General features: G+C 41.7%; 1 pseudogene; it reads left to right on the top strand.

Annotated features, from left to right (window-relative positions):
• The first annotated feature begins 2,011 nt into the window (after positions 1-2,011).
• LOC144614843 (transmembrane protein 65-like) lies at positions 2,012-16,787 on the top strand (annotated as a pseudogene).
• Positions 16,788-18,192: the final 1,405 nt, after the last annotated feature.

Genomic DNA, 18,192 nt, shown 5'->3' with positions numbered 1-18,192 from the left:
AGTTTGAGTCCCGCATCAGGCTCTGACAGCTCAGAGCCTGGAGCCTGCTTTGGATTCTGTATCTCCCTCTCTCTCTGACCCTCCCCCGTTCATGCTCTGTCTCTCTCTGTCTCAAAAATAAATAAGCATTAAAAAGAAAAATTTTTTAAATCATCCCCCCCATAAAAACTGAAGAAGAATGAATATGTCCTGATTAATTCAATGAGGGCAAAAATACCCTGATACCAAAGCCAGAAAAAGACACTACAAGGAAAGAAAACTCCAGGTCAATATTCCTGATGAATAAAAATGCAAAAAAACCTCCATAAAATACTAGCAAGCTGAATTCACCTTGAACAAGTGGAATTCTCAGTTGCAAGGATGGTTTACCTTATGGTCAGCGGGGCAAGGTTTCAGTTATACACGATGAACAAGTTCTAGAGATCTGATGTACATCAGATTGACTATAGTTAATAATATTGTATTGCGTACTAGAAATTTGCCAGAAGAGTAGCTCTCAGGAGCCCCTGGGTGGCTAAGTCGATTAAGTGTCCGACTTCAGCTTAAGTCATATTCTCTCAGTTCATGAGTTCGAGTCCCACATCGGGCTCAGAGCCTAGAGCCTGCTTCAGATTCATTTCCCTCTCTCTCTACCCCTCTCCTGCTTATGCTTTGTCTCTCTTTGTGTCTCAAAAATAAATAAATGTTAAAAAAATTTTAAAAAGAGTAGTTCTCAGATGCTCTCACTGCCAAAAACTAAAAGTAACTATGTGAGATGAACATGTTAATTGGTTTGATTGTAATAATCATTTAACTATATATATATATATATATATATATATATATATAACTATATATATAATCATTTAACTATATATATATAGTTAACTATGTATATATGTATATATATAACTATATATATAATCATTTAACTATATATATATAGTTAACTATGTATATATGTATATATATAACTATATATATATAACAATATGTAGTATAGTATATATATATAGTTATATATATACATAACTATATATATGTATATATATAGTTATATATATACATAACTATATATATGTATATATATCTCAAAGTATAATATTTTATACCTTAAATATTTACATTTTATTAAATAAAGTAAAAATAATAAAATGACTTTTATGCTATGAAGCAAGAAAAGGCAGTAATGGAGGAAGAAAGGCTTATTTGCTCACATAAGAAGCACAACTGGGTTCTGTCCTCAGTGCCTCTTTCACGGTCAGAAAAAATTATCCCCAGTTTTTTTATTTAAGGCAGAAATCAGTTTGCTACAGCCTATTTTTATAAATAAAGTTTGATTGGAACACACACATGCAAAGATTTAACATCCTCCCCCCGCCCCCCCCCAAAAAAACCCGGCATATTATATATTTAAAAAAGAAAACTTGACATATTATTGGTGCTAAAAAGCAAACACCACAGTGTTTCAGGGTATAAAAGCAATATGTGAAAATCAGTAGCATTTCTATACAGTAGAAATGAACACTACAAAAATGAAAGTAAGGAAACAATTTCACTTACAATCGCATCAAAAGGAATAAAATAGCAATAACGTACCAAGGAGACAACAGAGTTGTGCACTGAGAACTGTAATCTATTGCTGAAGGAAATTTTAGAAGACCTGAATAAAATGAAAAAAAAAATCTTCATTTCCCTCAATTAGAAGATTTAATATTGTTCAGATGAACCACTACACAAAGTGATCTTCAGTTTCAATGATACCTCTATTAAAATCTGAACACGTTTGCTGGTTTTCTTTTGTTTTCCTTTGTTTTGTTTTTACCTACCCAGGCCCACTGATTACCCAAGAAAGCTCACAGAACTCATGATACAGTCATACTTGTCGCTCAGATTTATTACACGAAAAGGAAATAAGGGAAAAATAGCAAAAGAAGTAGGCATAAGATCAAAGCCAGGGGGAAGCCAGGTGCAAGGTGCCAAGGACTGTCTCCCAGTGGAGTCACAAAGGCAATGCTTACTTCTTCCAGCAATGAATTGTGACAACACAGGTCTTTGCACCGTGTCCCCAGAGACTCAACACCTTAAGGTGCCTTCTAGCCATCTAGACACCCGCTGCCTTGTACTTACCAAAACGACTCCCCAGTGCAAGGCAAGTGCTCAGCATAAGCCACGTTGTTTGCATGATTTAGAGGCGATTGATTGTAGACTTCCAAATTTTGGTCCAGCATGTAAAGAGTTGGGAGGTCATCACTCCCATTCTCACAAAAAGAAAAAAAAAAACTTGAAATCAAAACTCTTCTAGGATCCACAAGAGAATTGAGGTCACAGGGCAGAGTGCTGCCCCCAACACAGAGTGGCACACAGTTTACTTAAGCAGAAAGGCACAAGTAGAAGTTGCTGACAGGAACACTTTAAACCGTAATTCAAGAAATGCTGGAGGCACCACGTGAATTAATTGGGAATTAAAATTATTGAGAACCAAATAAAAGTAAGTTGAGAACTAGTTGAGAATTAAAAACTCCTGGGGATCTGGTCTTATGGAGGACCCACGCTTTTGTGAGTTTTACCTCCAGGAGTCGCAAATCAAGTTCTCATGTGAAAGATGGGAAGAAAATCCCTTAGTGCTTCTGGCAGGAGGAGGGGAAAGTAACCATTCTGAAATACCCCCCCACAGCATTATGCCCTTAACAAAGCCTGCCCTCAAGAGAAACTATTTTATTGGAAGTTAACAAACCTGAGGGAAGAGTAATACCTATCTGTGGCCCTCTCCGCATTTCCTGAAACCCCAGAATAGAGAACTGAAATAAAGATACTTGTGAAGGTCATAACCCAGGGGTACAGAATAACTAAAAGACTGAGACCTAATCATACAACTATCCAAGGTTTCCTTTCCCACCACATCTGAACACTGTATCAAGAGCACTCCTGCAAAAATAATAGGGGGTTATTGTGAAAAGAAGGAAGCTTCTCGTTAATTAGTCTCTAGGAAGACCCAAAGACAACAGGGAACACACAAAAAAAGATGCCCCCACAGCCTTCTGCTCTTAAAAAGGCCTGCCCTCAAGAGAAACTGTTTTTTTGGAAGGTAACAAATGTGAGCGAAGGGTAATACCCACCTCTGGTCCTCTATACCTTCCCTGCAATACCTCTAGACCTTCCCTGCAATACCATAATAGAGAACTGAAAGGCACTTGTGAAGGTCATATCCCAGGGGTACAGGCTCACTGAAAGACTGAGACCTAATCATACAACTACCCAAGGTTTCCTTTCCCACCACATCTTAACACTGTATGAAGAGCACTCGTGCAAAATAATAGGTGGTTATTGTGAAAAGAAGGCAGCTTCTCTTTAATTAGTCTCTAGGAAAACCCAAAGACAACAGAGAACACCAAAACAAAGATGATAGAAGTTTTATTCTTTGACACCTACAGCTATAACACAGCCTAACCCCTAACCAGATAAACATAAAACTTCACACTAAAGGCCTATGTACTCTAGTTTCTATCATTCAATATTGTACATCCACCTTTCAACAGAAAAATACAAGCCATGCTAAAAGTAAAAATAAACAGTCAGAAGGGACCAAGAAAGTATAAGACCCAGACTCAGATATGGCACATTTTGAGAATATTATATGCGAGAGTTAAAGATTAATATATGCAATATGATAAGGGCTTTAATGGGAAAAGTGGACAATGTGCAATAAAGCAGTAGCAATGTAAGCAGGGAGATGGAAACTTTAAGAAAGAATGAAAAGGAAATGCTAGAAATAAAAAGTATAGTAACAAATGAGGAATGCCTTTAAGGGTTCATCAGTAGACTGGACAGAAGGAAGAAAAGAATCAGTAAGTGTTAAGGCAAGTCAACAGAAACTTCTAAAACCAAAACACAAAATGAAGAAGGAATGAAAAAGAGCAGAATGTCCAAAACTGTAAGACAATTACTAAAGGAATAACATAAACATAATTAGAATATTGGAAGGAAAGGCGAGACAGGAATCACAGAAATATTTGAAGTAATAATTGCTGAGACTTTTCCAAAATCAAAGAGAGACACTAAATCACAGATACAGGAAGCTCAAGGAACACCAAATACTATTTTTTTCAAAAACTCCATATATACATAAGCACATCATATTCAAAGTGTAGAAAATCAAAGATAAAGAGAAACTCTGGTAAGAAATGAGAGGAAGAAGTGTCTTACTTATAGAAGAACAGGGTGATATTTACATTGGACTTCTCTTCAGAAACCATGCCAGTAAGAAGAGAATGGAGTGAACTATCTAGAGTATTGAAAGAACTTAACATAGAATTCTGTATCCAGAAAAATATTCTTTTTTTTAGATGTTTATTTATTTATTTTGAATCAAAGAGTGCACACATATGAGCAGGGGAGATGCAGAGAGAGAGAGAGAGAGTGAGAGAGAGAATCCCAAGCAGTCTCTGCACTATCAGTGTGAAGGCAGACATGGGGCTAAGCCTCATGAAACCATGAGATCATGATCTGAATCAAAATCAAGAGTCAGACGCTGAACCAACTGAGTCACCAGGCACCCTGACAGCAAAATTATTCTTAAAAAGTGAAAGAAGGGGTAAGTGAGTGGCTCAGTCAGTTAAGCTTCTGAATCTTGGTTTTGGCTCAGGTCACGATCTCATGCTTAGGAAGACTGAGCCCTGCAATGGGCTCTCTGCTGTCAGCATGGAGCCTGCTTTGGGATATTCTCTCTCTCTCTCTCTCTCTCTCTGTCCCTGGCCAGTTCTTTCTCTGTCTCACTCTCAAAATAAAAATAAAAAAAAAACTTTAAAAAATGCTTTGAAGTGAAATAAAAATAAAGACTTTCTCAGAAAAATAAAAATTGAGGAAATTTGTTGACATTACTTGCTTTGTCTCGGAGTCCCTCACACCCTCATGATGATACACACAGATATACTAGATATAGAGGGGGGAATAAATATACATAAATGTGTGTGTGTGTGTGTGTGTGTGTGTGTGTGTGTGTATGTATAGATAGATAGATACACATGGGTATATATACAGAGTGATAGCTATAGATCTATTTTCTTCTCTGTCATCTGGGAGAGCCAAGATACAATACTACATGAGTAGAGAGGAGCACACTTGTCACCCATATCTTGGTTTCTAATTCCATTCTCCAATAAAAGGAAACAAGGGTCCTAGGAGAAATGCCTGATTCCAGGGCTATGGCAAGGAATATACAAGAACATCTTGTAGTGCCACAAAGAAAGAAGAGCTTGGAAAAAGATGGGGGACATGTCAAAGGTATACAAGAGACAACTGAAAGAGCTTGCATTAGACAAAGCTTAAACAATCTGAGGGGGGAAAATCAGTAAATTAGTATTGGATTTAACCCAAGAATAAGACATATTTAAAGCTCCATACTGATATAAATAAATGACTGACTGAATAAATAAATAAATAAATGGGAGAAAAGAGACAACTCTCCATGTAGGAAATTTTTAAATAATTTAGGTAAATACTCTGTTTTCAGGAGCCTTGAACATGGGCTGCAGATAGTAGCTTCCTTCCAAAGAATACAGTATGGAAATGTGAGGAAAAGAGTCAGTTCACAGTAGAGACACCGACAAGCATGAACTCAGCCAGGTGATTATGGTCACTATCAACAGTGATACATCATGTTGATAGCATGCTCCCTTGATATGTGAGGAGAATGACACTTGATCTCTGTATTTTCTCAAACCCATACCCCTTTCTAATTATGAGGGAACACATCAGATAAATCTCCACTGAGGGATAGTTTTAAAGGAGGCCAAGATGGCTGAACAGCATGGATGTTCTCAGCTTCTGAAACGCAGCTACAGCATCTCCAAACCATTTTGCCTACCTAGGAAATTGATCTGAGGATTGACATTAACAATCTGCATAACTTGGCCTCAGAATTCAGCAGGTATGTGCTCTGGAGAGGTGAACTGGGAGAGAGAAGCCATGGAGGGTAGGGAGCTGTTTTTTCAGCAAGAGGACAGAGAAGGGGGGGAGGGTATGGTACAAAGGGACAGTACAGGAAAAGTACTCCCCACAAAAGTAGCTGGACAGAAAGAGAAAGAGTAGAAACAGTCACAATGGACTGAAAAGAAATATGTTCCCCAAAACCACTGACAGTGATAAAGGAGATAGTTTGAATACCATTAGGACTCTATAAACAGGGGAGTGCAAAGTCAGAAATTCTGGAGCTCAATACCAGGTGGTTCTCTGGTGAGGAAGCAAGGCAAATCCTCAGAAGCACGCAGTGAGATCCAAGGGGTCCATAGGTCACATGGGGAGAAGCCCTTCCCCTGCATGGAGGTCATTTTTTATTTTATTTTTTGAAGGTTTGATTTTTTATTTTTTTAATATTTATTAATATAATTTATTGTCAAATTGGTTTCCATACTACACCCAGTGCTCATCCCAGCAAGTGCCCTCCTCCCTGCCCATCACCCACTTTCCTCTCTCCCCCACACCCCCATCTACCCTTAGTATGTTCTCAGTCCTTAAGAGTCTCTTATGGTCTTCCTCCCTGCCTCTCTGTAACTTTTTTTCTACTTCCCCTCCCCCGTGTTCTTCTGTGAAGTTTCTCAAGATCCATATATGAGTGAAAACATATGGTATCTGTCTTTCTTTACCTGGCTTATTTCACTTAGCAAAATACCCTCTAGTTTCATCCATATTGCTGCAAATGGCCAGATTTAATTCTTTCTCACTTCCAAGTCATATTCCATTGTATATATAAACCACATCTTCTTTGTCCATTCACCAGTGATTGGACTAGGATCTTTCCATAATGTGGTTATTGTTAAAAGCGCTGCTATAAACATTGGGGTACAAGTGCCCCTATGCATTAGCACTCCTGTATCCTTTGGGCAGATTCCTAGCAGTGCTATTGCTGGGCGATAGGGTAGTTCTATTTTTAATTTTTGGACTCAACTCCACACTGTTTTCCAGAGTGACCGCACCAGTCTGCATTCCCACCAACAGTGCAAGACAGTTCCCTTTTCTCCACGTCCTCACCAGTACCTATAGTGTACTGATCTGTCCATTTTAGCCACCCTGACCGGCGTGAGATGACATTTCATTGTAGTTTTGATTTGTATTTCCCTGATGATGAGTGACATTGAGATCTTTTCATGTGTCTGATGGTCATCAGTATGTCTTCATTGAAAAAGTGTCCATTCATGTCTTCTGCCCATTTCTTCATTGGATTCTTTGTTTTTCAGGTGTGGAGTTCGGTGAGTTCTTTGGAGATACCAGATACTAGTCCTTTATCCAATATGTCATTTGCAAATATCTTTTCCCATTCCATCCTTTGCTTTTTAGTTTTGTTGATTGTTTCCTTTGTAGTTCAGAAGCTATTCATCTGGATGTGGTCCCAATAGTTCATTTTTGCTTTTAATCCCCTTGCCTTTGGAGATGTGTCAAGTAAGAAATTGCTATGGCTGAGGTCAAAGAGGGTTTTTTTTCCCTGCTTTCTCCTCTAGAGTTTTGATGGTCTCACATTCGGGTCCTTCATCCTTTTGGAGTTTATTTTTGTGAATGGTGTAAGAAAGTGGTCTAATTTCATTCTTCGGCATGTTCCTCTCCAGTTCTCCCAGCACCATTTGTTAAAGAGACTGTCTTGCTCATTGGCTCCTCTTTCCTGCTTTGTCAAATATTAGTTGGCATACATTTGTGGGTCCAATTTTGGGGTCTGTATTCTATTCTATTGGTCTATGTGTCTGTTTTTGTGCCAATACCATACTGTCTTAATGATTATAGCTTTGTAATAGAGGCTAAAGTCTGGGATTGTGATGCCTCCCACTTTGGTTTTCTTCTTCAATATTACTTTGGCTATCCGGGGTCTTTTGTGGTTCCATACAAATATTAGGATTGTTTGTTCTAGATTTGAGAAGAAATCTGGTGCGGCAAGGTGAGCCATGCAGTGTGCAGGAGGAAAAGGTGGTCCTTTAGATCATAGTCTTTTTTTTTTCCCCCTTGTGGTTCAGCATGTTAACTGGTGGATTACTCCAGCTCACCCAGGGGATGGATTGGGGGGATGAGGTCAGCATGTGACACATGCCGCCTCCTTTTTAGGTTCACTGAGACCCAGTGCAATCCTTCCAACCGTGGTCATTCCTAAGCTCATGAGGAAGGAACAGTCCAGAGTCATTTCCTCCATCCAAATCTGGCTGCAATGCCTGATCCCGCACAACAACTGCAGGCATCTTCCCAGGGGTCTGAATTGAGAAATCTCTCCGGAATGCATGGAAGTTGTGAGTTTGGGTCCAGAACACTGCAATAAAATGAATGCCACCACAAAGCGGCTCAAATGAATCATTTGGTTTCCTAATGGGCATGAAAGTTATCACTAGACTGGAGTCTATCATGCACAATAGCATTATGTTGAAAAAATAACGTACATACCATAATTAAAAAGCACTTTATGGTTGTTAACATTTTTAATATATTCAGTTTACTCTTGAAAGAGAGATGGATGGAAAACAGGCACATGAAAAGATGCTCAACGTCGCTCCTCATCAGGGAAATACAAATCAAAACCACACTCAGATATCACCTCACACCAGTCAGAGTGGCCAAAATGAACAAATCAGGAGACTATAGATGCTGGCGAGGATGTGGAGAAACGGGAACCCTCTTGCACTTTTGGTGGGAATGCAAATTGGTGCAGCCACTCTGGAAAGCAGTGTGGAGGTTCCTCAGAAAATTAAAAATAGACCTACCCTATGACCCAGCAATAGCACTGCTAGGAATTTACCCAAGGGATACAGGAGCACTGATGCATAGGGGCACTTGTACCCCAATGTTTATAGCAGCACTCTCAACAATAGCCAAATTATGGAAAGAGCCTAAATGTCCATTAACTGATGAATGGATAAATAAGTTGTGGTTTATACACACAATGGAGTACTACATGGCAACGAAAAAGAATGAAATATGGCCCTTTGTAGCAACGTGGATGGAACTGGAGAGTGTGATGCTAAGTGAAATAAGCCATACAGAGAAAGACAGATACCATATGTTTTCACTCTTATGTGGATCCTGAGAAACTTAACAGAAACCCATGGAGGAGGGGAAGGAAAAAAAAAAGCGTTTAGAGTAGGAGAGAGCCAAAGCATAAGAGACTGTTAAAAACTGAGAACAAACTGAAGGTTGATAGGGGGTGGGACGGAGGGGAGGGTGGGTGATGGGTATTGAGGAGGGCACCTTTTGGGATGAGCACTGGGTGTTGTATGGAAACCAGTCTGACAATAAACTTCATATATTGAAAAAAAAATAGACATGGGAAAAAAAAATAAAGAGAGATGAAGCATGAGTGGGGAAGTGACACAGAGAGAGGGAGACACAGAATCCAAAGCAGGCTCCTGGCTCTGAGCTGTCAGCACAGAGCCCAACACTGGGCTCGAACCCAGGAGCTGTGAGATCATGACCTGAGCTGAAGTACATGCTTAACCACCTGAGCCAACCAGGTGCCCCTTAAAAACATGTTCTTTTTATAAAAATATGCTAACCTTCACCTGAGCTTTCAGCAATAGGTAATCAGTGATTGTAGATCACCAGAGCAGATATAATAATGAAAAGAATATAATAAGGGGCAAAACTTAGCAGAGACCTAGAGGCAGCAAATGCTCTAGGAAAAGTGGCCCCCATAGACTTGATCTACTCATGGTTGCTACAAACCCTCAATTTGCACAAAACGTAGTGTCCTCAAAGACCGAGAAAGCAAAGCACAATAAAATGAGGTAGGTGTTTCCTGGGTAAATTGGAGGGGGAGGAGTTGTCTACTTCCTTATTTGGTTACTTCAGGCCCAATAAGGTGGAGGCACATCTCTGCCGATGTCTCCTGCATCTGCTCTCAGGGTATGGGGTCACCATGGGAAAGAGAGAAAGTGGGGGGAGATGAGTGGGGTTATTCTGGAGCTGGGGTGCAGGGAGAGGAAGAATTCCCAGTAGGTAACTACATACTTGACCACTGGCTGTCCTTCTGGCCCATTTTTGCTTGTATCATGTCCTCCTCATTTATATGGGTCCTATGAAGACACTTCTTTCAGATCGTGAGTGGCCAGCACAGATGCATGGACACTCTGAGGGACAAGGGATTTTGCAAGTGTTTCTTTTGTAAGCTCCCGGTCTAAGCTTGGATTTGCCAAGACAAGTGAGACATTAGGTGCCTTCTTAAGGTGAGATCCTGAGTTGCAGGCAGGGCACAGCTGAGATCCCCTCTGCTGTGAACTGAGTTGTGTTGCCCACAAGCGCCTGTGTTGGAGCCCTAGCCTCCAGTGGGAAAGTATTAGGAGGCAGGGCCTTGGAGAGGTGGTTAGGGTGGAGCCCATGGGATCAGCAGCCTTATAAAGTCAGTACACAGCTTGCTCTTTTGTTTTCTCTTTCTCAGCTGTGTGAGCTTTCCCCAGAACCCAAGCATGCCAGCATGCTGGCATCCTGGTCTCAGACTCTCAATATCCAGACAGTAGGACACCTTTTCCCCCAAACCAGAGGACCCTACCTCTGTCAGGTCCTAGAGAAATAACTTAGCTAAAGGACAAGTGAGGTGAGACCACAGACCACACAGAAGCTGCATGGGTGGGCAGGAAATTGCTTCTGCCTGACCTCTTCCCCCAGCTTTTGCAGGATGAGGACTGTCTGACATCTTGTGTGGGCTACCATGGGGAGCTTTTCTGCTGTCTGCTGAGTCAGCAAGAAATCTTGCAGCAGGGTAGGGAGTGCACTGCTTCAGAGACCCGCCCCTTCACTGTCTGATGATCCCACAAATTAGAAAGGTCTTCCTTGTTCTAAGTCTTAGGTTCCAGGTACTCACCTGATACACCAAGATCAGAATCACACTTTGGCAATTCCAAGTGTCAGGTTCTATCTCGAATCCCCAAAACCCTATGGCTCACATGATTAACCCTTACAGCCCTTGGTACAGATGACGTATCCAAAGCATGCAATAGGTTAAAATTGATCCCAAGCTGTGTGGCTTGTAAGTGACTGCCAGGCAGCCAGGCTTCTGGTGGTGCTCCCACTCTGCACTGGGGTGAGTACCAGATGACCAAGGACTCTTAGCTGCTTCCTCCCAGTAGGCCCATTTGGTTTTACTTCCCTCCTCTGCATAAGATGCAAAAGGGGCAACAGTAAACAGTGACTGTTAAACAAGAGAAGATATGTCAATTCTAGGTATGAAAACATATCAAGGGGAACATGGGTGGCTCAGCCAGTTAAGCATCTGACTTTGGCTCAAGTCATGAACTCATGGTTCATGGGTTTGAGCCCCACATTGGGCTCTGTACTAACAGCACTGAGCCTGCTTTGATTCCTCTGTCTTCCCTTCTCTCTGCCCCTCCCTCTCCCTCTACCTTCCCCTCCCCCTCTTCCTCTCTCTCTCTCTCTCTCTCTCTCTCTCTTTCTCTCAAAACTAAACACGCCAAAAATAAAAACACACCTAGCATTAGGAATCATGCATGTGCTGGCAAAGGAAAGTCATATGTGTTGGGATCTGTGTGCTGTATGGAGACAGGACTCAAAGAGAACTCCAGATGTGTCACAGACCTGTATAGGAGAAATCACACCACGCCAGCTGAACAGGCAAGTGAGACTTTATTCAAGACTCCTGCAACAGGGAAGAGAGAGAGAACTTTACTTTGAATACAAGATGGGTTTTACAGCCACAGGCAGGGAAAGGGAGTGGATGGAATATTACCCAAGACTGGGCCTCCTGGGTGGCTTCCGACATTGGCTCAGGTCATGATTTTACAGTTTGTGGATTCAAGCCCTGTGTCGGCTGTGTGCTGACATCTCAGAGCCTGGAGCCTGCTTCGGATTCTGACTCTCTCTCCCTCTGCCCCTCTCCAGGTCATGTTCTAACTCTCTTACAATAAATAAATAAACAAATAAATATTTGAAAAGATAAAGGAAAATGATCCAGGTCAACCTGAGGGGCACTTCTGTCACTAGCCTGTGTGTCCACTGGACCAAATACATCATCTTCATGCCCAAGGACCCTGCCCCTGGGAAGGGATTTTATTCCAATATTCCCATTTCACCATCCAGGAGCTCTTTAAAGAACAAAGAAGCTGTGGAAGCTGAGGGTAGTCTTCATTCTGTAGGTCATCAAAGGCAGTCTAGGGTAGATAACTGTCACCACACACACCCTTGCTCTGTGCCTGGATTTTACCATGCCATTTATGGGGCATCACTCAGCTGTGCACTTCAGTGTTCATTGTATGGAGTGAATGAGCTGAGATGCTGCTTCTTTCTCTAAGCAATTTGCCTTCAGGAACTCCAGAGAAACAGAACCAATAGTAAATAGTCATCTATCTATCTACCTATCTATCCATCCATCCATCCAACCATCCATCCATCCATCCATCTATCCATCATCTATCTATTATCTATCACCTATCTTATCTAGCTTCCTATCACCTATCTATCACATATCTATCAATCTAGCTAGCTAGCTCTCATCCACCTGTCACCTATCTTTCTTATTCTTCTATCTATCTATCATCAATCATCTATCAGCTTATCTATATATCTACTATCTATCTATGTATATATTATCTATCTATTTATCTATCATCTATCTATCTATCTATCTATCTATCTATCTATCTATCGGAGATTCTTTTAAAATAATGCACTCTTGGGGCTGTGGAAGTTTGGTGAGTCCTACGGTTGAAGGGGAAGTCTTGCTGGCTGAGGACTCAAGAGAAAGTTGCAGTTCAAATTCGAAGGCTTTCCACCATGGAACTGGGAAGAGCCAGTGTTGCAGATGGAACCCAAGGGTACTCTGCTGGAGAGAGCCTCATGGCCTGTGAGAGTTTGGCCTTTTATACAGACATTCAACTAATTAGATGGGGTCCACCCACAATGGGAAGAATGGTGTGCTTGACTCAATGTCTACTGATTTCACTCATAATCTCATCTAAGTATCATTCGCATTGAAACATTCACAATGATGTTTGAACAATTATCTGGCCACTTGGCCCAGACAAATTAAAAGCAATCAACTACACTGTTTCCTAGAGCATGACTGTTCCAATTGGAGCGACTTCTCCTTTTCTCCCTCTTGGCTTGGCATCCCTCTGGATCCATTTACTTTGTTAGCATGCTGCATTATTGATATATTCTTCTGATTTTCCTCTCCTTGATTTAGCTCCCATGCAATGATTCCCCACAGCAGAGAATGGATTTTGCAAAAATGCAATCATGTAGAATGAAATCTGTTCCTCTGGCATGCAAGTATTCTCTTTATGGCCTGTCTCTGAGGCCATTGAAACTCTGGCCACATTTGGGATTTCCATGCCTCCCTCTCCCACCTCCTTGTCTGATGCACACAGTGATTTTCGTGCCTCAGTAACCCAACTTTTCTTGGCAGATTGACAATATTTTACTCATCTTTCTGCACTCTGAATGGCTGTGTTCCCACAAATTCATCCATTGAGATGATAACCCCCAAGGAGATGATGTTAGGAGGAAGGGGCTTTGAGAAATTAGTAGGTCATGAAAGTGAAGCCCTCATCAATGAGATTAGTGCCAACTTCAGAGAGGTTCCTGAGAGATCCCTTGTCCCTTCCACCGTGTGAAGACACAGCACGTAGTCAGTCATCGGTACCTTGAAAGAGGGCTCTCAGAAGAACCGGACGTCACATTTCCAGCCTCCAGAACTCAAAGAAATAAGCCGATTTTGTTCCTAAGCTTCTGTGGGCCAGGAACTGAATTGGTGCTCATGGCCACCTGAGATTTCTTCAGGGAGGAAGCCAGAAGTTTGTCCTGACAAGTACAAGGCTGTATGGCTCTGCAGAAACTCATCATGAGTCCAGACCTCAGTCTTTCAGAAACGCTTGGCCACACCCTGGAGCCAAATGCTATGCCTGACCAGAACACTAACACGCACCCTCAACTCACTCCTCTGGGAAGGTTAATCCCTACACGGCTGTTATTTCTGAGGCTATGTCCTCCAGTGGCTTGATCCTAACCCTACCCATGGTTTTGGCTCTCAGGGGCACACCCACTAGGTCTCATCAAAGAACTGAATCAGGACCCATGCCAGGCACACAATGATTCAGTGAGAAGCCCAGAAGTTCTTCATGCCACATCCAAGGCAATGATGGGCTAGTAAATCTTTACTAGACATTGCAGAGGAGATACCAAAATAATACCAACACAATATTCATGAATCACAGTAAACTGAAGGGTGCTTGGGTGGCCCAATTGGTTAAATGTAGGACTCTTGATTTTGTCTCAGGTCATGAAATCAGGGCATGTGAGATCGAGTCCCGTGTGGGGACAGCACAGAACCTGCACTGGATTCTGTGTCTCTGCCCCTCCCCTGCTCACACTCTCTCTATCTCAGGTGTGACCAGACAGTTTGAAGGAATGAAGCCCCAGGAAACAGCAGCCAGATACCTTGCTTGCAAGGTTCCCAGCAGCCCATTCAGGTGAGTGAAGGACCCACTTCTGGGAAAGTGCCAGAACTTCGGGATATTTTGGAGACCTTGAGAAGAAAAGAGTGAACCCAAATCAGTGGGAACTGTAGGCAACGTCTGATGGCAAGTATCTGGCTTGGCCTCTGCCATTGAGCAGCTGTTAGAAATTAATCTGAGATTTCATAGGATAAGTTCCAGCAAAGTGGGTTGAAAATAGCCTGCATGATCGAGGGCTATCCTTGTTGCACTTATGTAAAGAACCAGGACAAGACGTGAAAATACACTTACTTTGCAAACAAATTAGTCTCACTTGCACCATAGTTGGAAGTGAGGAGAATAATTTAGGTTATCGTAGTTGTGATTTCAGCATTTACCATGACCTGAGTAGTTGCAAATAGAGTTTTTTTGTGTACAGACCTTCCTACAGTTTTTGTACAGAAAACCCTCAATTGACAGAGACAGACAGAGGATGAGTGGACACAGTACCACGGTCCTCAGTCCCCACAGGCAGGACGGGGATCACAGAAAATGGAATTCAAGTCATGACAGAGTGAGTTTGGAGACCATTAGCATGTATATTTGGGGTGATTAACTTAAGAGAACAATGAAGATTCACCACACAGTCGTGTGGATGTTGGATTCTAAACCTGTTCACTGTAAACTGTTTGCTGTAAACTATGTGAGGGCTGGATCCTTCCAGGCTCTTGCAACATCTCACAAAAAGTCTCCAAACCCATGTGTGCAATTTTCTCCTATTTCTGATTTGGAATCGCTGAGGACTAAACTGGCCTTTTCCCAAAGCCATGCAGGCTGAGGTGGGACAACAGGAGGCTTCCAAACCAACATCTAGTAATTTCCACATGCTGCCTTCAGAACTCAGAACTGGGGTTATAATCTGCCCCAATATTTAACCTTTGTCCTTTTGTTTCCACGGAAACACCCCTTAACATCCTGACACAAACATGTACACCCCAACTTTGGTGCACCTGCAGCCCCACCTCCTGAAATGAGACACAACCACAGGGCGCTGACCTCTTTGTAGTACTAAATAACCTGCCTTGATGACAAAGGAAACACCACGACTGCAGGGCATGTCCAACCCGTTTACACCACATCTCCCAGGGCCTGTGAGCCTCAGGTCACTGACCTCACCTCCAGTTTCTCAACTGGGACAGGAAGGCTGGGCCACAGGGGAGAGAAAGCCAGGCTCTGTGCTGAAAGAGGACGCTCAAGAGGCTGTCGTGTGTCCTCCCTGCACTGCGGATCCAAGATGACCCCTGGGGGAGGAAGGGAGGAGGGCCAGGTGAGAGCCACCAGGTGACTGGACACCTGGTTAAGATCAATATGAGAGGCTCTTAGTGATTGGGCAAGTGAGCAAGATACATTGAGAACTTCCTCTTGATGGATACAGGAGTGACACCAAGATGAGAGCCACCTGGTGATTGGACACAGGAGTGAGCCCACCCTGAGAAAGTAGGAGATAGAAAAGGGAGGTCCACTGTAAGTGGGGAAGCGCTTATAGAAGAACTTGAACAAAGAGTCTGGGTCTTCTTAAGAATGTATATTAGGGGGAGTCAAGCTCCTTCTTCCCCCGCCTTGCCAGAAATTGCTCTCTGGGACTGCCACGGAGGCGGGGGTGGGGGGGGAGGGGTGGGCGGTCCCTGCTCTCTGCTCCCTGTCACTGCTCCTCAGCCAGCCAGGTCCAGGCTGCTCTGCCTGCTGAGGAGCCTGACACCGTTGCAGGTTGAGGCCTGGTCAGGCAGCTGCGCCCCACCCGCAGTCTTGGTGCTGCTGTGGGTGGGGGCTGCTGGTTCTAGTGGCCCCTGGTGAACCGCCCCAAGGAGCCCATGGAGGTGCCAAACACAGCTCCAGGCATGCATGCAACTTCATGTACAACCTGCACTCCAGAGAGGAGCTGGCTGCTGAAGGAGCTGCACCCCTTCCATTCCATTACCATCGCCCAGGAAAAATTGGAAGCGCCATCACCCACAACAGGATAACTGAGAGAGGTATTCATCCACATTGCAATATCTTTCATAGTGCTTGGCTTCTTGGATAATGCGATTACGATTGTTGCAGGCATATTGAGATGTCTATTGGAATTTTGGGGGAATATCAACTATGGCAGCTGCTGCTTTGGGAAATCTTGTTGTCAGATTTATCTGGACTAGAATTTGCAGGCACAGTTGAAGCTTTTGCTTCCAGATTAGGCTTGTCAGTTCCTGATTTTACACCAAAACAAGTGGACACGTGGTAAATACGTGTTAGTAGAAACATAGCAAAGCTGTTGGTGTGAGTATTCTAGGAATGTTTCCTTTGTTTTTCTTTGGAGGAGGTGAAGAAGGTTAAAAACTGGAAAAGAAAAATTAACCCTCTTAGATTATCTATAAAAAGATGTAAACTAATGTATCCTAGTTACTAAACATGCTGTCACAACATTTAGGATTTAACACAATAACAGTGTATGGATATGGGATCAAATAATTCAGCATGTTTAATGGAAAACAGTAACTTATTGTGGCTTGGTTTTCACAGGACATCTTTTAAAAAAAATGTTTAGTATCATTTGTATGAATTGGTGAAATGCTTTTTTATCAATGGCAGTCAACATTTTAGCTTTTCTTTATATATCAAAATATCATTTAAGTATCAGTCATTGATGTACTGTACTGAGTTGGGGTTTCCTTATTTGTTATTTCATGTGTGTGCATGCATGAAAGGGTCTTCCTTTGTGGCTGTTGTTCTCTAGTTACTATTCAACCTTGAGACATTTTTCCACAGTACTGAAGATATTTAGTCTAAGTTAAAGGTTTTTCTTTTTTCCCCATTTGACAACATCAATCTTGTACTGTTTTAGAATAAACATTTATAATCATATAATTTCAGTCACTTTATTAACTCATCCTATTCAAGATAGATGCACACTTCAAGTATTTTACGTATCTATTACTCATTTTAATTTTCTGACCTCACTATCTCAGGAGCCAGAGGTTAATCAGAACGAGTAATTATGTGCTGTCCCTACTACATAAAAGTATAAATGTTAATAAGTGTATTTTCAGTTGATTTTTTTAACCTTTAATTTCTCAATTTTGAGTCAATACATGGTCATTTCTAACTTCTTAGGTGAAGAAAATGATTACTTTAGGGTCTTTTATAAATAAGGAGTATAGAATTAGGGTGAAATAAGGGGGTTGAAATGCCACTGGGAAATTAGGACTCTAAAACTTTTTTTTTTTTTTTTTTTTTTTTAGAGAAGAAGAAAATGGGAACTGTTGAGAAAGCTTATGGTATAAGCGGTGAAGTTGTGGTGTTTAGAGGGTTGATGAGATAAAATTATATTGTTTGGGATGGATTTCATTTCCCCAAAGTGTCTTCTCATCTGCTTTGAACGATTCTGAGTACTCCATACTCATAATCCTGGTGTCTTATCTCATTTAGTGAATTTTATTTCTGGATAATTACATGGAGCTGAAAACTATATATTTTATATTTTTCTTTTTTTCTATGAATAGTCTAGTAGTCCAAGTGATGTGAGGAGAAATCTTTTTTGTCTTCTTTTTTCTTTTGTGATGTTCAAGTAATGTTCTAGGTTGAAATTACTTATGTTCAGCCTTCCATACCTGAAATATAGCATAACTATATATGAATCATAAGTTTTACTTTTAGCGTACGCTAAAATTACTCTTAAGTAAACACCATGGAGAAGAAAAACTGAAGTGAAAGTTACTCTTTGGACTTTTAAAAACTGAGAACAAACTGAGGGTTGATGGGA

This window comes from Panthera onca, chromosome F1, assembly GCF_046562875.1.
Source record: "Panthera onca isolate mPanOnc1 chromosome F1, mPanOnc1 haplotype 2, whole genome shotgun sequence".
In the NCBI taxonomy this organism is placed as follows: Eukaryota; Metazoa; Chordata; class Mammalia; order Carnivora; family Felidae; genus Panthera; species Panthera onca.
The sequence above is the reverse complement of the archived record's forward strand: the minus strand, read 5'-3'. Positions and strand labels throughout refer to the sequence as shown.